This window comes from Talpa occidentalis, unplaced genomic scaffold (assembly GCF_014898055.3).
Source record: "Talpa occidentalis isolate TD23 unplaced genomic scaffold, MPIMG_talOcc4v2.1 talOcc4.3, whole genome shotgun sequence".
NCBI lineage: Eukaryota > Metazoa > Chordata > Mammalia > Eulipotyphla > Talpidae > Talpa > Talpa occidentalis.
Genome location: NW_023603184.1, coordinates 29,153,011 through 29,177,369, shown reverse-complemented (window position 1 = coordinate 29,177,369; position 24,359 = coordinate 29,153,011). Strand labels below are relative to the sequence as shown.

The 24,359-nt window shown below is 46.4% G+C and overlaps 1 protein-coding gene across 6 annotated transcripts in view; it reads right to left on the bottom strand.

The window, feature by feature from the left end:
* BMAL1 (basic helix-loop-helix ARNT like 1) overlaps nt 1–24,359 on the bottom strand; it is a 254,388-nt gene that overhangs the window by 56,038 nt on the left and 173,991 nt on the right. For 5 of the 6 annotated variants that reach the window (XM_054699379.1, XM_054699380.1, XM_054699378.1 and 2 more), the window contains one exon: nt 12,587–12,659. The gene's annotated coding sequence lies outside the window, so the exon portion shown is untranslated. Of the gene's footprint in view, nt 1–12,586; nt 12,660–21,061; nt 21,140–24,359 lie in introns of those variants that run through there. The other variant, XM_054699382.1, reaches the window with a different exon arrangement.

Below are 24,359 nucleotides of genomic sequence, written 5' to 3'. Positions count from 1 at the left end.
TGCTTTGATACAACACAGCCCCATGTGTCTCCATTACCTGTGTGCACTTTTCCTCCCCGTGAGCCTCTCCAGGGCAGCAACTGTAAGTCTGCTCCTCTCTGGATCCCAGTTCCTGACATAAGGCCTGAGCATGGTGAGCATTTACTAAATGAATGAAATTCTCCTCTCTGCAAAGAGGCACAAGAAATTATATACATGCAAACTGACTCACACAGCAGCTGCTGTCTGCAAGGGAAAAGAAGGTGAAAAAAAGAAGGCGCTGTCACTGAAGCACTAATAAAGCTCAATGGGGTAGAATGGTATCTTCCTTTGAGGCGCTTCTTAACACAAAAGAGCTTCAAGAAATCTAAGAGCTGAGTATGCCAGGGGGTTGCGAGGTGTAATGAACACTGCATCTGAGAACGGTGTTTGGGTTTCATACAGAAACACCCAATGAGTCCCAAACCCACGTACTTAGCAGTCGAAGACAGAAGGAAACAAACCAGTTTACACGGACTCCTTTAATCCTGACAGTGATCCCACAAGCAGGTTCCATGCGCCCTCTTTCACAGACGAGCACTATGAGTATCAGACAGGCTAGGTGACTTTCTCAAGGTCACAGAGCTGGGAAGCACAGGATACAGGATGGCATTCAGGTCTTCCTATTACCAACACCTGTGTTTTCTTCCAGCCTATTCCTGCCTCACAAATAGCAGGCAGGATGCTCAGAGACCACCTGAGTCCCAGATTACACTGAGGAAAGCAGAGAGGGAATGGGATTCACCCTGTGTTACTGAGGAGCTACCAGCAGAACAGAAGCCAGACCCAGAGTCACTGACTCCTCGGCCAGGCTCTTGCAGATCCCTTACCAGGCAGAGAGAATGCAAAACTCAAGTTGTAGAGGTCTAACAACGTACCCACTTACAAGTACCTTAGGAATAAATGCAAGGAAATGGCAAATTGTATTTTCATCAGTTATTACTGCTGTGGGATTCTGAAATCGCGTTACTAGCTAGAAAGCCAAGCGAGGAGTGCCACCACCACAGAGTGGGCCACAAAATGCAACTGAGCGCGGTGGCAGAGCTCTCATTCATTCAGTGTCTGCTGCCCACCTACTGTGCACAAGACCCTGAGCCAGGCAGCGGAGGATGGGGACAAGAGCACCCACGAGAACTATGACTCCTCCCACTTGTGCAGTAGTCACCATAGTAGCTTCTCCGAGTCTCAGTTTCCTCATCTATGAAAAAGAATCAACAGTCCTTTTTTTACCAAGTTGTTCTAGTGACTAATGGGAGGTGGGGGGGGCACATCACCCAGGTATAGAGGAGTGACGCAGTAAACATCAAACCGGTAGCTTGTTCTCTGCCAAAAAAAACAAAAGAAATTATTCATACTGTAGGAAAAAAGGAACAGGAAAAAAATAGCTACATCAAAGCACATGTAAAAACGTTAGCAGAGTGAAGTAGCATCATTTTCTGAGGATTTACTAAAGCATAAAAAAAATCCCTTAGAAAAATTTAGTGGCAGAATAGCAACCAAGGTAGGGTGGGGAAGAGGAGGGGCAGAACACGAAGAAAAAGGGGAGAGAGAGATGCTGACTTTGAACATATCAGTGTCTTAGTAAGGGTCAAAAGGAGTTAACAGATATGTCATATATAGGATACATACCGATGTATTACCAGGGCAGCCTTTTCTAGTAATTATAATCTTGGCTTCTCTGTCAAGCTCCTATTCAACTTTCAATACCCTACTTGCTGCATGACTTCTTCCATTTCAGCCCACTGAGGGCTGTCTAATCTTTCCTCTGTCCATTAGTTCCTGTTAGTGTAGCCGTTACATCGTCTCTGCTCACTGAGCTCCTGCGAGTCCACGTTGTGTATGATTCATGGGAGGGGTCCTCTGGCCCCAGGATCTCCAACCAGCTGCCACCAGTTTGGGGTATCCTAGAGGAGAACCTTCTCTTTACAACAGGAAAATGAGAGAAGACTCACCCTTTTGTAAAGTATCTATTCTGTGCTGCACAACAGACTCACCTTTCAAATCTTAATTCAAGTAGTTCTCAAAATGCCCCTCAGAATTTTTGATGCGATTTTGCAGAAGGATACAGAGGCTCAGTGACTTGAGATCAAAAGTTGAAGGTTCACGTTGCTAATGCAAGTGAGGAGGACAGGATTCGAGCCTGGAGCTGTCTGAATCAGATCCCTGTTTTCACTAGACCTGACTGCACTGCACAGGTCTAAGAAGCTGAGGGAACCCTGGAAGGATGAGCAGTCTGGGTATCAAATCTACCTGCAAGCACATCAGTGACGTTAGTGCTAAGCAGTTTTGGCTAATATAGGGTGAACTGTTAGCAAAGCCAGATACCAGCTCAGAGAGGCAGAGGGGGGTGTCTGGAGAAGACGGAATTAAAATTTCACACTCAGCAGGGTGACCATCTTTTGAAACCTGTACTTTCCAGAGAGACGCTATATCCTGGAACAGCAGTTCTCAAATATGTCAAGGACCCTGGCCAGGAATTCACAGGAAACATTTGAGAACATGAATATAACTCTGCATTCCTAGGAGAAAGCTGTGGACCAAAGAGACCACAGGAAGTCTGGGAATGTTACTTCTCTTTGCTTCCTCCTCTCCCAGCTCAGGAAACTTCCATGGCAATGTTGTAGGCAAAAAGCTACATCTCAGCCTCACAGGGGCCTGATTTCACTGGAGTCACAAGACCAGTGGTGTCAGAAGACCAGTGTCCAATGTGCTCTTCTGCTCCACATAAAAGTGTTGCCAGTTACCAACAGTGGGAAGAGGGGATGCTAAGCGCAAACATGCACAGGAAGGAACCTGTTATTGTCACTAGCACTCAGATGTAAGAGAGGCGCTGGACATTGTCAGGCAGCACACCATATCCCCTGCTGCCTCCCCTCCTCAGTTTCTTGGAACTAAAGCCTGATGCTCCCTAGTACAGTCCAGCCCCTCAGCTCTTGGGAGGGAGCACAGGCAGACCTGGTAAAGTAATGGAAAACGAAGCTATGATTTGACTATTACTCTTCCAAAGGCCACCTGGCACAAATGAATTCCTTAGGTAAGTATTCAATAATTAAATTGGTTATATTATTTTGTCACCTTGTAGAATGATAACCATTACCAAAAACAAGATATGAAAGTCATTTCATTAAACCTATAGGCTTAAGTATCATGGATGCTTTTCTAAGACTAATGTGTCATTTTGATGGCATATTTGTAAAATTTTCAATTTACATTTCTTAAACATGTTAAGCAAAAGCTAGATTCTTGAAGCCATAATCAGAAACTCTTGAGAGGAATCAGAAAATTCTTAGGAGCATTTATGGAGTGCAATTTGATAACAATGATTCAAATCTTAAACCACGAATACACTATAAGTCCTACTTCTGGATATCTATACCACAGAAACCTCATGCAAAAATTCACAGGCATGTGCAAGGACTTCCACATGGGCAACGGATGCAACAGCAAAGGATCAGAAATGTGGGTGTCTACCAACAGGAATGGTTAAATACACTTAAAATGTATTCATACCATGGAGGACAAGTGTTAACAATGATAAGGTACAGGTCTCTGCACATACTGACTTGGAAAGATAATAATCATTGACAGCTGACTATAAAAAAAGGAAAGCTGCCAAATAGTGTGCACATTCTATTTTTACAAAACAAAAGTAAAATTGTGTATATTGGGGGTGAGTACAAAGGGGTGAGGATAGGACATAAGCCAATGAAAAAGTGCAGGACTCTACCCAGCAAATTCTTAAAAGTGCTTATCTCTGGGGAGAGGTTGGCTGCTGGGTGTGTGTGTTGGGGGTTATGAGGAGGGAGGTCACAGAAGACTTTGTTAATGAACTTCAGTTTTATCTGAATATGTTACAAGTATATACTCTTTCATGGTAACAAAAAATTGAAAGGTAGATTTTAGAATTCAGGCCCTCCTCTGCAGTCTCACTGGCTGGAAGGAGGCCCAGTCTCCTCCAAGAGGAGACTATTGGAGGGGTTGGCCTCTGGTACTGAGAATCTCAAACTCCTCACCTATTTCAATAAAAATTCTGCCAAATTACAACCATTTCTTTTTTTTTTTTTTTAAAGATTTATTTATTTATTTATACAAGCACTGGGTACAGTCAGAAGCGCGGGAGGGTGAGAGAATCCACCAGAGCCAGAGCAGGGAACAGAATAGGCAGACTGACGAAATACACTTCTGAGTGGAGCAGCGGGCGCGGCAGGAGAGGTCTGCACGCCATGTGGGACACTCACTGGTGGCCGGGGTTCGAACCGGTGCTGCAGAGGCTGCGGGCAGCTTCACAACCCAGCGCTCAACTGCTGCGCCACCAGGGGAGGCCCAAATTACAACCATTTCAACGACAAGGCTAATAAAAAGTCTAAGTGTCTTTAATAGTCAAATTAAAACCACATAAACTTTTGAACTACAGTAGTTCACTTGTTTTCAACCTCTTAAATAGAGGCAATCATTATTTATATCCTGCATTATCCAATATTTTACGCTGACTTGTCTTACCGAAGACTTCTTAGAAATTGCTAATTAGCAAATCCTATAGGGAGGAGACAAGGTGACCCTACTAAGCCTAAGAGCCTAAAATACAACTGCCACTGGGGTTAACACAAAGCAGTACCTAGTGAGTGAATGACCTTCCAATCTACAATTAAAGTTGTTAGTGAAAATCATTCTATATTGATGCCCAGTCAGAGCAGTGTTGGTACATTTAATAGAAACTACACAGTTAATTATCCACAAGCCATGTAATGGTGGCGGAGGGGAGAGGATAGACAGGAAGGGCAAACTGGAGAAACAAGCCTATAATGGGCATCCCTCTGCACTGTCGCCATCAGGGAAGATGAACCTCATGCTGCCAGAACTTCAGTTTCCCAGGAAGAGCTGGAAGCCCTTGTTTCTAGACAATCTATAGCAATTTCTAAATGCTAGTCACTAACTTAAGGCTTAAAATACTGTAAGCACTGAATAAAATACACCTGCAGGCAAGATGCAGCCAGTGAGCAGTGTTTCCAATCTCTGCCTGAAAGGATCTACATTTTATTGCATGGGTAAGTTTTGTATGATCTTACTTTCAGAATGATGGGGAGAGGCAGGGAAATGGTATGAAATGGAGATAAATGCAAAAGAGTCAACATTGAGAAATATTTCTAATACACCTGAAAAAACAATGACAGCTATGTTTATCAAATTCTGACTAAATTGTTTAAATTTATCTAGCTATACAAGGCACAAAAAAACTCAAAGATTTCTCTAGTCCAGAGCAAGTTGTCACAATTTATATCAATGCACCAATGCAAATTGACTATATAACGCTACGTATGAAATTATCATAAACAATTTCAAATAACAGCAAGCATAAAAACACTCCTCCAAGCTAGCTACTATCGAGGTATTTGGCACCCAGGATCACCAATGTGGGTCACAGTCTCTTGGCAAGATTCCAATAAATTTGACAACTCTTCCTCCAAAACAACAACCAACAAAGAACTTGGACTCAACATCATAAAATTGTGCTCAGCCACTTTTTCCAAAGCTGAACAACAACAGACTGATTTGTGCCAATAATAATATCTGCACATAATTTGTAATTCAAAGTGCTCTTGTGATACATCATTTTACTTACTCCTCACAGCCTTTAGACTTTGCATCTTATCCAGTATTTTTAGAATTATTATTAATAATGCTACTTTTCAAAAGCAACAATAAAGGTAACAGATGTTTGGAGTTTATTACATGCCAGGTAGTGGTAAACACTTTTTCCTCCGCCCCTCATGGGTTCCTCCTAAAGGTAATTACTGTCATCATCATCACCCCATTTAGAGAGTTTGGGTGGTTTGTCTTAAGTCACACTGCTAGTTCGCACCGAGTGGATAGTGTGAAGGAGCTCTGCATCCAGAGCCTGGGACCGGTGTGCCAGGGCCCGCTACAGGCTGCATGTTGGAGGCCATCTGCGCTTTAAGCCAATCTGTTTGCTCCTAGCAAAAGTACCTTAGGCATGGCTAACATCCTCCTCCTTCCCCAGGCCCACTTTCCCTACTTGGTCAGGAGCCATTTTTTAATTTCTATTTTTCCTATTCAAACACGGCCTGAGTCACTCAGGGCTCAGCCAGCCTGGCCCAAGAGGGCCTTGAAGGCCCAGTGAGGAGCTCCTAGGGAACTGAGCTTCCCTGCTGCCAACCTAAGAACTGTAGTTGGGCCCCCTGCCTGGTCTACATGCAGCCTTCACATCACCGCTATCTGAAGGGGGTCTAGAAAGAAGGCCCTGATCCTATCAATCCTGTCAAAAGGTTCCCGAGGTTCCAAAGTGGGAGATTTGAGCAAAGAGAGGCACTTTTGGCTTGGGAGTAGAGAAAATAATTATTTAGCCAACAACTACGAAATATTTATTATTCAAAGCCCCACCGTAGACACCTGAGAGAGGGAGGTATAGTTTCTAATGTGTATAATGAATTATGTAAGTAAAAATACTGAGCAAGAAACACAACTTCCCCTCCGCCGGCACAAGCACACAAACTACATCACAGAGCAGCTGCTCTTAAGGTCGTAACTTCTGTCCTCCCTTCCCCAGTTCTCTGGACCCCCAAGTCCTAACTGTGAGAAGTGCTGCCCTGCCACAGAGCCCACACCAGGGTTGGTCCTGAGGGGCTCCAGGAAGACAGGGCAGGTGGGCACACAGGTTATGATGACCCACAGAGGTCAGAGCCATCCCAGAGAGTGTGCAGGTCCAATGGCACACAGGAAGGATGCTGACTCTGACCTGGGAGGAAAAAGGACAATTCTCGAAATAATGGCAGCGGAAGGGTTTGCAAGGTGGAGAAGAGGACAAGGAGAGCAGGCAGAGGAACGGACCCTGCACCGAAGATTCCCTACTGCATCTAGCTCTGATGTGGAAACAAGGGGCCTCCATGGGAGAGTCTGGAGCAGCCCCATTTATGTACATAGCTAGACTCCCAGAGTACAAGGGGCAGCAGCAGGTGAGTGACTGTCTCTGGGTCATTATGGGGACAAGGTCAACTCTGTGTTTACCACTGACCTAAAGATGGTAAGCACCAACTTGGGGCCCTTGGGGGCTGCTCAGTGGGGAAGAAACATTCATTAATCTAATGACCACATACATAAATACAAGTGGCCTCTCTGATGCATGCTACCAAAGAGCCAGAGGATGGACTCCTGGATCATGTGGCAGAGGCATCAGCGGTGTACAGGACAGGTAACAGCATAAACCCAGTCAGGCACCTGGGGGCAAGTGCCTGCTCTGCATGTACTCAATTACCTGCACCTCAGTTTCCTCAAAAGGTATCTCTGGGACAATAATGATAACACATACGTCAGCCAACACCTACGAAGGTCCTAATACTAACTGGTTACCCACCAGCACAATGACTGTGCCAGATGCATTTTGGTAATGGGAAAACAGTAGGTAATATTAACAGTAATGGGGATGACAACAGGCAGGCTCCCTATCAGAGAGATGGGGGAAGGCTTCCAAAGAAGAGGCCAATCAGCTGATATCTGAAGGGTATCAACAAGGTAAACCACAGGGCAGATGCATTCCATGCCAAGGGAACAGCTTTTACACAGTCCCTGAAAGGGCAGGCGGCATCATAAATATTTCCAGGCCAGGACAGCAGTTTCAAGTGCCTCCTGGAGCATTCTGGTCAGCAGAACACCTGTGTGTTGAGAATGTCTTCTTCAGCTAGGAAGTCCTCCCAGATTAGTGAGCCCCCAAATAAAAGCTGCAATCTTGGCACTGTTTCCCAGTTCTATGGCAGAACTAGGAAATGCAGAAGATGCAACAAACATCCAGCTGAGGGACCCAGATGAAGACATGAGGCTGTGTGGGCTCCCATGGAGAAGGAAACACTGACCTGCTTTCCCCAGGGTCACATTGCTTCCTATTTACTCCTCAGCATGTGGATGTTACCAGGTTCCGAGCGAAGATAAAGATGCCCTTGGACACCTCCATAAAGCAGCACTAGCTCATCCTCATCCCCCAGCCAGAAAGTCATTCTCAGCAGGGTTAACAAGAATCATTATTTTGGCTAATTTAGGGATCTGAGGTTCATCCAGGATGGAGCTGGGTGGAACTCATTCCTGAGCATTCCTTGATGGATTATTTTCCATTCTGAACTCCTATTACTGATTCCATCAACAACATGAGGTGTTTTTTTATAGAGAAGTTCTATTCCTGAGGCCTCAGTGTGCGGAGAGAAACAACAGGCAGCCACAAACCCAGCTCAGGAGAGAGAGAGGAGAGAGAGGAGAGAGAGAGGAGAGAGGAGAGAGAGAGAAAGAGTGTGTTGGGGGTATGGGGTATGTAGGGTGTGCGCATGTGTGTGAATGTGTGGGGTGGTGGTCCCCACCCTTAAGGAGTTCAGTTTATTGAGCATAACAGAGAGTTGGAATCAACAGTTACACTGGTAAGTGCTTTAGGAGAGTGACATGCAGGGTGTTCTGGGAGCCAGGAAAGTCATCTCCCGGTCACAGAGAGGTGCAGGCTAGGGAAGGAAGGTGTCCAGAAGAGCAGAAACTTAAGCTGAGTTACAGAGTGGGAAGCAGGGGCTGGGCCATGCCCAAGAGAGGCCCCAACACTGGCAAAGGCACCGAGAGATGACGGATGTTTGGGGGGTTAGGCTGAGGTCAGAAATATGGGTTAGGGAAAAAGCGAAACAAGAAAGGGCCAGATGAGGAGAAAACCACAGGCCTGCTGAAGGAGCTTAGGTTTTATACCACGGGCAATGACGAGGGCCTGGAGAGCTGGAAGCAGAAACAAGCTATAATCAGATGTGTGAGTTAGATATATCAGGCTAACAGGAGTGTAGGTGTAGAATGAGGAGAATAAAGATGGACACAGGAAGACCAATGAGGAGGCTGTTGGAAAAAATCCAAATGATGAAGGAGAGGTGGGTAAAGAGTACAGAGACAAGGAATCCTCAGGATGTGGTAGCCCATGGAAAGTAACCATGAGGGAAAGAACAAAGCCAAGCACACTCCAACAGCAGGATAGCTTGGGGGATGTAGTCCAACCCAAGGCAGGCACCACAGGGAGAGACACCAGTGGCACCAGGGAACAGATGAGTCCGAGCTGCGCAGAGGGCAGCAGCTAAGAGTGAGGACTGTGAGGAGGTTCTGGGCTGGACAGGTGACTCTGGGGGACTACTTGAGCATAGAGGTGAGCTGTGAATGAGCTCACCCAGGGAGAGAACCTGGCGTGACATGAAAGGGACCAAGTAAAACCTTAAGCTCAGGAAAGGTAGGCTGCAGAGGCCGGGTCTGGGCGGTTGGAGGATACCCTGAAGACAGCAACCAAGTGAGGGAAGTTACTCAAAATGGTCTGAGACCATGATGCCCTAAGAGAGAGCCCTCCCTGGGGTGGCGGTGGGAGTTACATCTGTTGCTTTTATTACTAGATCTCTTAACTGCTACATCCACACAAACCAAACCAAAAACTATTTAGAATTCAAACCAAAGAACATGCACTCCAAATACTCAGTATGAATTGATATCTAGTAGTTTCAGGGTATGAGCAACCACACCCAAGCAAAATAATTAAAATGAAGTGTTGATGGCCCAGAAGACATCTATAGTTATCACAAAGATATTATTATGACTTTTTTTCCCCCAACAGCTTTACTATCTCATTTCATTTCTTGGTATAGGCCTCCCTTAACAACCCTAATTAAGCTACTGGCCCCCTCACTCTCCACCCCTTTTCTTACTTTGTATGACTTCAAAGCATTATCACGCCTCCTTGACATACATCTCATATGCCTAGTCTGATCCCCCTACTAGAACACGTCTCATGAAGAGATGTGTGACCTCAACAAGTGCTAAGAGCAGTACCCCACATACGGAGATAAGTACCTTGTCCCAAGTCACCCAGCTTTTTAAAACAAATATTCAGCGAGCACATACTCCCATCCCAGAGGCAAACAAGACAAAATTGGACCCTGCCCTTGGAGCGTGAAGATGGGCATGAGCAGAGAGAGAAATACCAAGTATTTAAACAACAAGGAGATTATAATTGTCATAGAGCAAAGACTGGAATATAGTGGTATTTCTGCCCTTGGAGCGTGAAGATGGGCATGAGCAGAGAGAGAAATACCAAGTATTTAAACAACAAGGAGATTATAATTGTCATAGAGCAAAGACTGGAATATAGTGGTATTTCCTTTACGAGCCCAGGGCTGCCACTTTCTCCAACTAAAGGAAATTTTTAGCTGGAGAAACAGTTAAAGTGTTTAAGGTTTGGTCTATGGTCTCTTCCAGAGATCCCACATTTCCAATTTTTAATAGACTCCTGAAAAGCAAAGACACCCACTACAGACTCTGAATATTTAACCTGAAAAGCTTAATCCGTCTATAGTCCTTCTACATAAGTAGGAGGAGACATTCCAGACTTAGGTGGGAGAAAACAGGGAGCAACATTAACCATGAGTTGGGCATGGGTTCAAATCCCTGTAACCCTGGGCAGGTCACTCAATCACTTCAAAATCTGTCTTCCTTATTGGTGAAATGAGACCACTAATTCCCACATAGGTTACTACAAAGGTGAAGTGAAATGACACCCAGAGAACACTCAACACTGTGACTGGGACACAGTTAGTGCTCCATAAATGGTGGCTGGAAACCAGTTACATCTGTTGCTTCTATTACTAGATCTCTTAACTGCTACATCCACACAAACCAAGCCAAAAACTATTTAGAATTCAAACCAAAGAACATGCACTCCAAATACTCAGTATGAATTGATATCTAGTTGAATGACTTGAGGAATTATCTCAATTCTCATACTTGGGCCGACTCCACAGATCTTCATTTCAATTTCTTGATCTACCCTGTTTTTGCTTCCAATTTAGGCAAATGCAACTGTTTTCCCAACAGATCACATCTTGTTTCATGGCAAGAATCCAAACATGGGCTGGATTCTGAGATGCAAGTTGTGGCAGAGCTATGAAAACCACACCTCAAAGGGAGCAAAAGAACACAATCACAAACCCAATGTACACACAAACTCCCAAACACAGCTTGGCTTCAGAGGAGGAAATGAAAACTGGTCAGAGCATGTTTTACCTGCCCCAAAGCTAAAGAAAAGATTCTTTTGACGTACAAACACCAAACTCTGCTATCTGCCTTCTATCCAAACTGTACAGGGGTGTCTTTTACTAATGTCTCTAATTCTTTATCCTTTATTTATGTCTGACACCACGCAACCTGACTTCCCAGCACCCTCCCTTCCATGCATCACATTCCTCAAGGCCATCTGTCATCTTATCACAAACTCTGCAGTCTTCCTTTGGATCCACTCTCTTTGGACCCCTCCTCGTTGGCCTCTGGTTCTCCATTCCACCCTAGAATCAGGCACACTCCCCAAGGCTCACACAGGAAAAACGCAGTTAATCCTATGGTGGTGTGTCCCTTTTCCATCTCCAGAGCCACCCTTCTCAGTCCAGGCTTCAACTCTGCATTTCCAGCTGTCTACTGGGCATTTCCTGTAAATGTACCACTGTCACCTCAAATTCAGTGCATCTGAAACCAGGCACATCAACTCTACTCTTTACCCCAGCATCCACATTTCTGTCAGGGTGCCATTTGGGAATCACCAAGTTTAAATTTTTATCTTCTTTGGCTCCTGTATTTAAAGTCTACAAAAACTACAAATCCTTTGGCTCTCCCTTTGCAGTATCTCTTCCACTGGTGCTTTGTTCCCACTTTAATCACTGTTAGCCACAGGACCCCAAGCCTGGACCACTGCCGCTGCATTCGCACAGCCCCAGGACTCTTGTCCAGCCAGAGATGAATGTTCCTAAAATGTCGCTTCTTCCATTTCACTTCACTGCTCAAAATAACTTCAATAGTTTCCCACTGCCTTCAGGACAAAATCCAAGTACCTTAGTCCAGCATTCAGGATCTAGAAAAGGAATGGACAAACTATCGCCTACAGCCAAACCCAGCCTGTCACCTGTTTTTGTAAATAAAGCTTACTGGAACACAGCCACACCTGTTCATTTACATATTATCTTTGGCTGCTTTCATGCTACCATGGTAGAAACTGAGTAGCTGTGATGGAAATCATGTGGCCTAAGAAGCTTAGGAACTATACATATGGCCTATCAGTCAATCCATACAATAAAGTTTTGCTGACCCTGGTCCACGATAATGAGATGCTGGCCGTTCCTGCCCAATTTCTTGTCCACAACTCCTTTCAATGAAGCTTCTGTTCCTTGAGTCTGTTGCCAAGTCCACTTCCCTTAGATCTTATCATTTTCTCAAGTCCTAAAAGCTTATTTCACCTCTCCCTGGAGTTTTTCTTTAAAACACAGCAAAAGCTCCACCTCCACATGAGACCAGGACAGCCATCCCTTGCTCCCCTGGGGGCTCCTCGTCTAGTCTCCCTCTCTGCATGTACCACAGAAACCTACAGTGTGAGTTTACTTCTCCCATCTGCCACTACTGCCAGCTTCTCTAGGCCCAGTGTGATCTCCACATAGCTAAAGACACTACCTTGCCCTTCATTCCAAATACAATCCTTTACAGCATAATTTGGTAAGAAGACATTAAATCAACTTACCAATGAAGGCCTAGGATTCCACATTTGAAAAGTTAAGCTTGGGTCCGAAAGCATGCACACCAGCCAGCACCACCTAAAAGTCAATGAAATAAGAGTTTAGTTTCAAAAATAATTATAACATTTTCTTTGCATTCACAACTTTCAATAAATGTTGATGCCTTCCCAGGATGCCTATCTCTGTTTTCCTACCTAGAAAATCCTGCTGAGCCTTTAAATCCACTGAACAGTCTTTTCCTGGAAGTCCCTCTGGTGTCACAAGATGGCTGGGTACCCCTTCCTCTCAGCTCCCATGTAAAACTCTGGTAAAACTATTAAAGTAACACATGGTACCAGGTAGCACAATTTCTTATTTCAGAATGGGGGTCCCTACACTATAGGCTTTTCAAGAGAAGAGACCTGTTAAATTCACCCCTTCCCTTACCTCTACTGCCTTGAACACAATGGGCATTTAGATAGTTCTCAATAACTATTTATAAAATGGATGGGAAAATGAACCAGTCAATGTGTTAACACAAGCCTGGGAATCTACTATTTTGCTAAACCACAGTTTTTACCATAGAAATGCATGCTTCAATGCTTTTAATAGGCAAGAGTTTAACAGGGAGGATTAATGAGATTAATCTTCTAAATGCACACCTTTGGAATGACACTTCTCTGGCAGAACCCTTCAGAGGCTCAGTGAATCTAAGAAGGCAAGCCCAAATCCACAGCCAGGCTGCCAGGCCTGCACCAACTGGCTTGGCCTGACTCCGCAGCCTCAGCTCACATGGTCTCCCCCAACGGACCCTGCACATTGCAGACAAACAAAACCCAGGGCCACACCCTTCCTTCTCAGCATTTATTCCAACTGGATATCTGTTCCTCTACTCTCCACTCATCTCCTACTACTGAAATGCCATCAATTTCAAACATGAGCTCCCAGATCAAGTTCACAGTGGGGTTCAATAAGGTTATTTTTTTTGTGCTCAAAAAAAATTTTTTTTAAGATTCATTTATTTATACAAGAACTGGGGTACAGGCCAGATGCGCAGGACGGTGAGAGGATTCACCAGAGACAGAGTGGGGAACAGAACAGGCAGACTGATGAAATACACTGCTGAGGGGAGCAGCGGGTGAGCCAGGAGAGGTCTGCCGTGCCATGTGGGACCCTCGCCGGCCGGCTGGGATCGAACCGGTGCTGCAGAGGCTGTGGATAGCTTCACAGCGTGGCACTCAACCGCCTGTGCCACCAGGGGAGGCCCTCAAAATTTTTTAATTGTCAGGGCCTCCCCGGTGGCGCAGCGCGCTGGGTTGCGAAGCTGCCCACAGCCTCTGCGGCGAGTTCGATCCCCGGCTGCTGGAGGAGGATCCCACATGGTGCGCAGACCTCTCCTGCCACCGCTGCTCCCCTCAGCAGTGTGCTTCGTCCTTCTGCCTGCTCTGCTCCCGCTCTGGCTCTGGTGCTCACCCTCCCGCGCTTCTGACTGTACCAGTGCATGCATGCCTCAAAACTAAAAAAAAAATTTTTAATTGTCATAAAATAAAGCACAATTTAAAACCTTAGCCATTTTTTTTAAAGAGGACAGCTCAGCATTATAAAGTATATTCATATTATTGGGCAACCATCACCACCATCCACTCCAGAACTCTTCTCATCTGTAAAATGAAACCCTATACCTGTTGGAAAGTAACTCTCTTCTCTCCCTACTCCGACTAGTCCCTGGCACTGAAAAGTTTCTGTGGGGTGAATGAATGAACAAATGAGGACATGAATGAATACAACCTCAACCCACCTCACCAAAGGAAACAGTCCTGTGCCCTTCGGCTAGAATCCCCTGGTTTTTCCATCCTTCTCAGATTTGTTTCAATCAATCTGAAATGATTCTTTTTGCACAAATGTATTCTCTTTCAAGGAACTATGACTTACTTGAAAGGTTAGACTTAGGTGCAAATACATGCATTTCGCCTGTGCTACATGTGGCTGGATCCCAGGGGCCAGTCTCGGGGCTCATGTAACAGCTCTTACTACCAGCTAATCTTTCCCTCTTCTTGGCTTCCAGGATAGCACTCTTGGTGCTATTGCACTGCTGTTCTTCCTCATCCCCTGCCTCTTCATGTCAGAGTACCCATGGCCCAGTCCTTGCTCTCATCTCCCCTCTGTATACTTTTTTCTTTTTTTTTTTTTTTTAAGATTTATTTATTTATTTATTTATTTATTTATTTATTTATTTATACACGCATAGGGTACAGCCAGAAGCGCGGGAGGGTGAGAGAATTCGCCAGAGCGGGGAGCAGAGCAGGCAGAAGGACCGAAGTACACTGCTGAGGGGAGCAGCGGGCGGCAGGAGAGGTCTGCGCGCCATGCGGGACCCTCCTCCGGTGGCCGGGGAGCAGCTGGGGATCGAACCGGCGCTGCAGAGGCTGCGGGCAGCTTCGCAACCCAGCGCTCAACTGCTGCGCCACAGGGGAGGCCCACTTCTCTGTATACTTTCAATTGCCCTCCCTGTGATCTCACCAAGTCTCAGGGATCCAAACATCACCTATATGCTGATGATGTCCGGATTTTTCCTCCAAGCCTGCACATTTCCTCCCAACTCCTCACTAGTATATCCTATTGCCTGTTTCAAGTAAAATATCAAGACAAGAGCCTTGTCTAAGACAAATGTGACATCTCCAGCTCAGCATGTACAACACAGCCTCCTGACCTTCACCCTGACCCACTCTTCCCAGAGTCTACAGAAGATAAAGAAGTTTAAGACAACATTCTTCCAGCTGCCTGGATTAAATGCTTTGGGAGCCTTCTTGTCTTTCTTACTGTCAAGCCTTACTTGTCTTCTTACTCCACATCCAATCCTCACCAAAACTGGTTTTTAGCTTCAACATAAATTCAGAATATAACCTCCCCCTGGCCCCCATTACCATCCTGGGTTACACAGTAACCTGCTTCCCTGCTTCTGCTCTTGGTGTCACTCCTACTTCTACCCACAGTCTTGTTTCAACACAGGAGAACAGGTGTTACAATATAAATTAATTATATTTTGCTTAAAGGCCTTAAACAGCCTTCCCAGGAAGGACAATGCCAGAGGGGTAAATGTTCCTAAAGTAGACCAGCAGGCCTGGGGACAGGATTGGGGATTGGGGGCAGGTTGGCCAGTGTCCTCCCACCCATGTCTCAGCTAGTCATCCTAACTGCCTCTTTTATCTGATTTCTTAGAGAAAGGAAACTTTTTAAGGGGAGATAAATACAATCAATGAGCTTTGTTTTTCAGTGAGGGCGCCACCAGAGCCAACAACACTCACACTTCTCAAGAAGCAATGAGATCTGTCAAGTCTGCCACCATTTAATAACTAGTTTCCAAAGATAAAGCGAGCCTTCGAGAGACTAGCTATTACCCTCTCAGTGGTTGTGGTGGGTTCGTCCCTAAACCCCTCTTCTTCCTGCACATTCCAGCAGGTCACCAAGTCCTGTTTGTCTGAATATCTCTAGATTCTATGCCTCCCCATCTCTTCCGCCCATCTCACAAATGCTGTGGCTGGGGGTGAAGTACAAATAAAATAACTAAGGACTCTAACTAGCTGAGGTCTCGTCAGTTCTTGGCATTACAGGGTAGCCTCTTAAGTAGTCTCCCCAACACTTGCCGTTTACTTATTTCTAACCACAAACCCACACAGTGCCTGGAATGATTTTAATAAAACCTAAATTCAAATTCTACTTAAAACTCTCCAAAGGGTCCCTAAATTGCCCAGATTCTTCAAAAACAGATATAGCCATTATAAATATTCCTTTTCATCTTCCCTAGTTGCTCCTCTCTCCTTAAAAATACCCTATTTGATCAAAACTACAATAAGATTTCGCCTCACACTGGTTAGAATGGCTATTACCAAAAAGCCAAGACACAGTAAGGTGAGGATGGAGAGAAAATGACCCCTGTGCCTGTTGATAGAAATGTAAATTAAGGCATTCACTTTGGAAAACAGTATGGAGGTTCCTTAAAAAAAAAAAATAGAATTATGATCCAATCTGATATTTACCCAAACACTAATTTGAAAAGATACACACCCAAGTTCACTGCAGCACGGTTTACAAGAGCCAAGTTCTGAAAACAACAAGGCATCCAACAACAGATGAGTGGATCAAGAAGATGTGGTACACATCCACAAGGAATACTGCTCAGGCACAGAAAAGCTGGAATATTGCTATTGTCATCAAGACGGATGGACCTTGAGAGAATTACAACAATACAAACAAAAGCAAGCCTCAGACTCTGACAACAGAATGACAGAGGAGGGAATAGCTTGGTGGTGAATGGTAGGTGGATATTTTGTGGGTGGTGTGGTGTGAAATATACACTTGCTGAGGTGAGACACTGTACATCTAAAATTCATACAGCATTGTACTCTAGTGTTACCTCAATAAAAGGAAAAGCACAAGACCCCACTTGCCCCAACAGGAATAGGCAAGTGATCCCCCTCCAGCCCCCTCCTCCCATCCCTGTTGCCTCTGCAGAAGAAAAGACTAATGGCAAAACAAAGAATTGGAAGCAAGGACCACTGGCAGCACCAACTTCCATTCTGGAGCCTCCTCCTTTTGTGAACTCCTACATGTGCTTCCCAGTTACAGAACCAATAGCTACTCACTTGTGCCCGGGCTAGCTGGAGTCCCAGCAGGCCCTCCATACCAATTCCTATCTCCGGCCTTTTCCGGCATTGTTTCCTCCAGCTGCTATTCATTGAAAACAATTTATTCTCCCTCTTTAAGACTTATTTTCTTCATCTGTAAAATGGGGGGGGGGAATGGGAGAGTAACAAGTCTTCTTTATAGCATACGGGAATAATGAAGATCATGGATATAAATCCCTTAGCACAGTGGCTGGTAACAGCTCAGGCTCCGTAATGTTATTTATGCTATTAACCCCAGGCCAGAGGACAGACTGGGTATCACTGACAGGGCCACGTTTCTAAGAGCAAAGAGCTAAACGGATATTTACATGCACAAAATCTTCTGGAAGAAACTGCAGCAGCTGCCTAGGTAAGTGTGATTCAAAAGCTACCTAGAAGTTACCAGTAAATTGCCAGTAATCAGAAAAACATGACAACTGGTGTCAGTGGTGATGAAAAGTATGTGCAGAATGTACAGAAAAGTGCTACCGTGGTGCATACCACCCAGATGAGAAGGGATCACTTTGTGCCTTTTAAGAAACAATTTTCAGAGCAAAACTTGAGAAAAGAGAGGCCTCTTGCATCATGGGGACAAGGTAATAAGGCTATAAAAATGGAACTCAAATAAACCACACACAGAGCCCACATGGGCCCAATTTGCCAGGAAAAATAGCAATTGCTACGGCATTCAGATGAGGGAGTCACACTTGTGCTTCAGCATAGCAAACAGCTTTCAAAAAACATTAGGCTGCAGAAAAGCCACTGGCTTTGCCAAATTAGCAGTGCCAGCTCTTACCTGTCCCTCTGGGTCATGCTCGCCTCTCTCCACCATTATGAGGGCACATTGACACCCGGTGCTGTGCCTGCTTTACAGCCTTCACAACACCCCCAGAGGGGGTGAGTGCCAGAGCCCAGGCAGCAGTTCCTGACGCCTGTCACCCTCACCCCTCTGCAGATGCCCTCAGCTTGCTCCTTGGCTCAGATCTCACCTCCTGGAACTTTCTGCTGCAATGGGCCTTGTTGATGCCCCCTCCCCCATTTGAAATTTGAAATTCTCTCTCCCTGTGGTCTCTCATGGCTCCATCAAACTTCCCCTTCCCCCACCTCTGCAATCCCTCTCATCTCCATCTCTTGTCCCTCTTATACCTCTGCACCCCTAAACGCTGGTGCTCCAAGTCTCTCAAATACTGTTGTCTCTGAAATGCCTGCCCACCATTCTGGTTCTAGTACCTGTTCTTCCCCTACATCAGAGTCAAGACAGCCTTGTAGTTAGAACTAAGGCATCTGGAGTCAGACCTACTAGGTCTAATCCCTACAGCAGTGAGCTCTGGGGCAGTTAACTAGCTGCTTTATGTCTGTTTCCTCATCTGTAAAGTGGAGAAAATGACATTACCTTATGTGGGTCACTGAAGGAATTAAACGAGTTAAATCATAAATGCTCTCAGACACCTGTGACCCATACACTCCATAAAGTGTCAGTTAGGACCATTAGCACATGAGCAGGGAGCTCCCACCTCTACACAGGCCTTTCACCTGTGCTGTGAATGATCAGCCTCCATCTTAGCTTGTCCTTCAGGTATTGACAAAAGCAAACACTCCACAACACCTTTCTTGATCTGCCACCCTCCAACCACCACCCAAGTCACCCAAGACTTGTAATTCCCCCCATTCCTGGGGCTCACTTCTCCAGGGGCCTGCTTTTCAAAATCCCTTGAATAATCATCAATTTTGGACTTCTTTTATCCTTTTCACTCCCAGCTCACGACTTCTCGGAAATGAGGATTCACTGGGCTTTTGCTCCTCACATTTTTATTCCCTGCAACCTTATACACTGAAGAGTAAACATTTGCTGGATTAAGCTGAAATGTGACCGTCCATAGCCTGGGTCTACATACTAATCATCAGAGGCTGAAGCAACAACAGATCAGCAGGACAGCGGAAGCGTTCAGTCACCCAAAGGCCAGCACACATGTCAGGCTCAAAAGTGCACTGGGGATCAAGCCAGTGATGTTTGCTCGGTTTCCTTCTAGTCATTTCCTAATGGCCAATAAAATGCCAAATCCTTTCAGCAAATTTGCATCCTGGCTCTGGCTTAGGGAGATATGTTTTTTCCTCAGAAACTCTGTTTACTTTTCCTTGTTTTAGGGCATTTCTCACAAACAGTCTTAAGATAACTATTTTGTTGTTCATTTCATCAAGATGTCAAAGACACTAGGATACAGAATTCCTCCATTAGAGCAGGTAGGTTGCTCCTGAAGAGAATGTACTGGCTCACCTCCACACTGAGGAACAAACAAGTCACGCAATGCTTGTAAACACACAGCGTTTCGCTAACATCTAATTTCGCACCACCATTACCTGTTTCTTCATTCATGGAAAACACGACAAAGACGTTCCTAGCACTTAAAGTAAAATTTCAATATATTCTCATGACATTCTTTTTGAAAAAAAGAAATTCTGACTCTCTATCTAATCTTGGGCCATTGCCATTTGCTTGATAAATGCCAACCTAATGAAATGATCCTGTAATACACAAAGATAGCTGAATGCAGCGTTAGCTGAAGAAGCAAAAATTAGAAGCAATCTAAATGCCCCATAACAAGCTCATGGCTAATTGAAGACGGTCCCTTGATAAAATATTATGCAGCCATCTGAAATGAGCATGATGAAAAACTACAGTCACCTAGAAAAAGGTTGAGGGTATAATCTTAAGAGTAAAGGGACGGCAAACCTGTAAGATTACAAGTGTTTATGTCATCAAGGTTACGCAGGCAGATTAGGCGCAGGATTTGATGTCAGATACGAGGAAAGTTAGGAGAGAGCTAAGAGGAAATCTCAGTAAACGGGCAGAGACAATGGTGGCAGCCACAGGAAAATAAGCCTGGACATGAGGCAAGGGTCCTGTGCAGGAATGCAGAATGGGAGAAGGCTTTAGGACATCATGGTCCTTTCAGGAACCCCATCCCCGAGCAGGGACTGGGAATGGGAACAGAACTCTCCCTCGTTTTGCTGAATGACTCTAAACTCCCTTGAATGAGAGCAATTTTCAGACCCCTAAGATACTCAATGTCAAGCCTTCTCCTTCCCACATCCACCTGAAGGCTCAGCCCTTCCCCGGCACCTAAGGCTAATCCTGACCCAAGGGAGGAGAGATTTAAGAGGTTCTAGCCTAGAACCCTGGGATTTAGCTTGCTTGCTGCTAACCTGGCAGGCAAAGTGAACCCTCAAGAGAACGAGCCTCTTGGCCAAGGTCACACGGAGAGTTATGGGCCAAGATGCCACTTAAACCTGAGTTTGCCTGCCTCTGGGTTTAAAAGCTCTGGTGAAAGACTGACAGAATTAGACCCACTGGCTCCAAACAAAGTGTTGCCAGATAATGTCAGAGAAACAGGAGTTCATGAATAGATGAGTCCACCCAGAGCAGGACAGGAAAATACCGGCAACCCCAGGACACCAACAGTTGCCCCCACGGCGAAAAAGCCAGCTCCTGCACCTCAGTCCATGCCAAATCACAGCCTCTAATGCCTCCGAACCCTGCACTTTGTTGGCTCGGCTAAAGCTCGGCTGCCCTGTGGGTGCCAATGCTGGTCCCTAAGGGCACCATTTCTGGCACTGATGTGTCACCTGTAGGTCCCACAAGATAGCTCCATCCCTGGAAAGGAGAAGAATGTCTCCAGAGATCCTCCCCACCTCTCCTGCTTCTGAGTCCCACCCCTACACCATCAGAATCCCCGATTTGGACCGTTCCTGCTAAATATAAGAAGCCAAACTCATCACTCTGGCATTTAAGGTCACAGCTCAAACCACTAACTTAACTGAGCTTCCCAAGTCACTCACACTCCCCAAATTGGACGGGGGCGGCTCTTCTGCTCCATATGTCTCCTCTAGAAGCCACCAGAGGGTGAATGAAGGTTGGTCAGGATTTTACGCCACTGGCCTCTGTGGCTATCACCTGCGGCCTTGAATACTTAGGAGTGTGGGCGTGGGGCATGCACGCCTGTGAGCATGGCGTGGAGCATGGCGTGGGCATGCGTAAGTGGGCACACCTGGGCCTGGAAGCTGACGCTGTAAGGGCGGCCTCACACACAGAGCCGGGCACAGCGGAAAATGGCTATGAGAGGGCGAGCCATGGCTGCGAGAGGAAGAGACCACAACAGAACCCCAAAGAAAGCCCAGAGGAAAGAGCTTATGGAGATTCATGGGGGGCGGGGGGCAAGCTTCTGTCTCCCTGCTGGCTTCTTTCCCCCACAGACTATCAAAAAAGGCGTGGGGATGATGCTAACAGCTCCAAGGTTCTCTTTTAAGCTGCCTAAACCAATGGTGAACCCACCTGCCCTGAGATGGTTGCAGAACAGTCACGCTCTATATCTTCTCAGCTCTTTCCCTCTTTTCCTCTCTTTCCCCCTTCTAGTCTTCTCCAAACACATCAGTGTTGCTCCCACTGGCTGCAATGAATGACCCAATTCCTTGGGGGCTGAAAAGGCCAAGGGCCAGGCTCTCATATGTGGTACAAGCAGGTCACACAGGTGCTGTCACACAGAGGACTGTGCACAGCAAGCTTTCCTCTCCCCCAAACTTGCTCTTAACATACCACCGAAATGCCATCGTTTAATTGGTTGTCAAGCTCTCCCTTGACACCACCTGGGAGGTGCAACATTCAGAGTGATAATGGAGGCAGGACACCTGGTAAGGGTTTTGACGGATCCAACAACTCTTCTCACTTGCCACGGCTGCCGGCAGTGAAAGCTTTCTGAGCTCACACTACAAGCCGACAGGCAAGCATGGGACACTTAACGATACAATTCTGAGGAAGCCAGCCTTTGCCCCACAGAAATCAGACTCAAATAAGGAAAAGAGATGAAACTCCGCTAATGTGATGTGATAAATGCCTGTAGGGTGATTATCAGGCTTTTCTGCCCTCCCGCCACTGGGGTTCATGATGGATCCCTGTGGTCCTGAACGCATGCCTGATGGCAGGCACCAGGAGTGGGGTGTGGGCATACAGACGTGGGTACACCTTGGCTGAGACTGGGCTTATAAGGGCAGTGTAGCAGTGTAGTGGCAGGAATGGGCACAGAGCAGGATCTCTATGATCCGAGCAGAAGGGGTAAAGGAGGAGTCCTGGAGCTCTCAGTGGCTTTTTCAGGATTTAATTGGGATTTACCACGTACAAGGCAGGCAGAGGTGCTGGGGGGCCTGGAGGGTGGCAGGCCTCCCAGCCCCCAGCAAGTCTTCACTCTTTCTGGGCTCTCCGGCCTTCTCTCGTGTTCTCTCTGCTTCTCTGCTTTTCCATTCGTTCTACTGGCGACCCCGTGACAGCGCCCTTATAAGCCCAGTCTTAGCCCAGGTGAATCCCATCTACCTATGCCCACACCCTACTCCAGGTGCCCGCCATCAGGCATGCATTCAGGACCACAGGTTCCGTCATCTATCCTGATGGCGAGAGGGCAGAAAAGTCTGATGTTTTTTAACCTTACCCTACAAGCGGGCAGGAAGGGACAGATGCAGGAAGGATATCTATGATTTGAGCAGAGGGGGTAAAGGAGGAGACAGTCCTGGAGCCCTCAGTGGCTCTTGCAGGCTTTTATTGGGATTGACTAGGCACACGGCTGTCAGGGGTGCCAGGGTGTTGGGAGGCTGGCAGGCCTCCCAGGCCCCGGCGAAGCCTCAGTCTTTCTGGGCTCTCCGGCCTTCTCTCGTGGTCTCTGCTGCTCTGTTCCTCGTGCTCTGCTATTCTCTTTCGCTCCTTCACTCTCTGCTGGCATCCCTGTGACGCCATCCTTATAAGCCCAGTCTCTCAGCCCATGTGTACCCACTTACGCCTACCCACACCCCACTCCAGGTGCCCACCATCAGGCATGCATTCAGGACCACAGATCCATCATCAATCCTAATGGCGGGAGGGCAGAAAAGCCTGATACTTTTTTTTTTTTAAAGATTTATTTATTTATACAAGCACTGGGTACAGTCAGAAGCGCAGGAGGGTGAGAGAATTCACCAGAGCCAGAGCGGGGAGCAGAACAGGCAGAAGGACCGAAGTACACTGCTGAGGGGAGCAGCGGGCGGCAGGAGAGGTCTGCGCGCCATGTGGGACCCTCCTCTGGTGGCCGGGGAGCAGCAGGGGATCGAACCGGCACTGCAGAGGCTGCGGGCAGCTTCGCAGCCCAGCACTCAACCACTGCGCCCCCAGGGGAGGCCTGAAAAGCCTGATACTTTTTACCTTACCCTACAGACAGCTTCAGGAGAACAGAACCAGGAGAAGAGAAAGAGCATGAAGAGAACGAGAAAGAGCAGGAAGAGAACAAGAGAAGGCCGGAGAGCCCAGAAAGAGTGAAGATTCGCTGGGGGCTGGGAGGCCTGCCAGCCATGTACCTGGTAAAATCCCAATAAAACCCTGAAAAAGCCACCAAGGGCTCCAGGACTCTCCTTTACCCGTCTGCTCGGGTTACAAAGACTCCTGATCTGTGCCGTCCTGCTGCCACAATGCCACAGGAAGAGAGGCGGCAAAGGAGAGAAGGTGCAGGGGGAAGAGCAGCAAGGAGAAGACGTGCCCAGGATTCAATCGCCCTGAGAAGCAGCTGGGGAAGGGCTCAGAGAAAACCAAATCTGAGCTGGTTCCTGAGGGCAATTAACAATAAAAGTGATGAAAGTCTTTTATTGGGTGCTCACCACGTGCTAGCACAGTACCACAGACTTGCACTTGCTTTACCGCAATCCATCCATTCATTTCTGAGCCCCCACCACCTGCTGGACACTATTTTAAGCACTGGAAATAAAGCAGTGAACAAAATACACACTATTCTCTGCCCTCAGAGCTAACATTCTATTAAAAAAAAAGATAAACCATATACCAAATTAATAAAATGTATAAATACATCAGAGAGTGATAAGTGATTAAAGGAAAAATACTGCAGAAAAGGGAAAGAGGGAAACTCTGGAGGGCAGTAGAGTTGGTGGTACAACTTTAAGCATGGTGACATTTGAGAAAAGACGAGAAGCGGGCACATGCACAAATCCTACAGCTATCTGGGGGGAAAGCATCTGAGGCAGAGGGCAGTCAGCAGGAAGGCACAGGGAAGCACACCTGGCATGTCTGAAGAGCAGTGAGGGTTCTAGAGTGGCTGAAGTGGAGCAA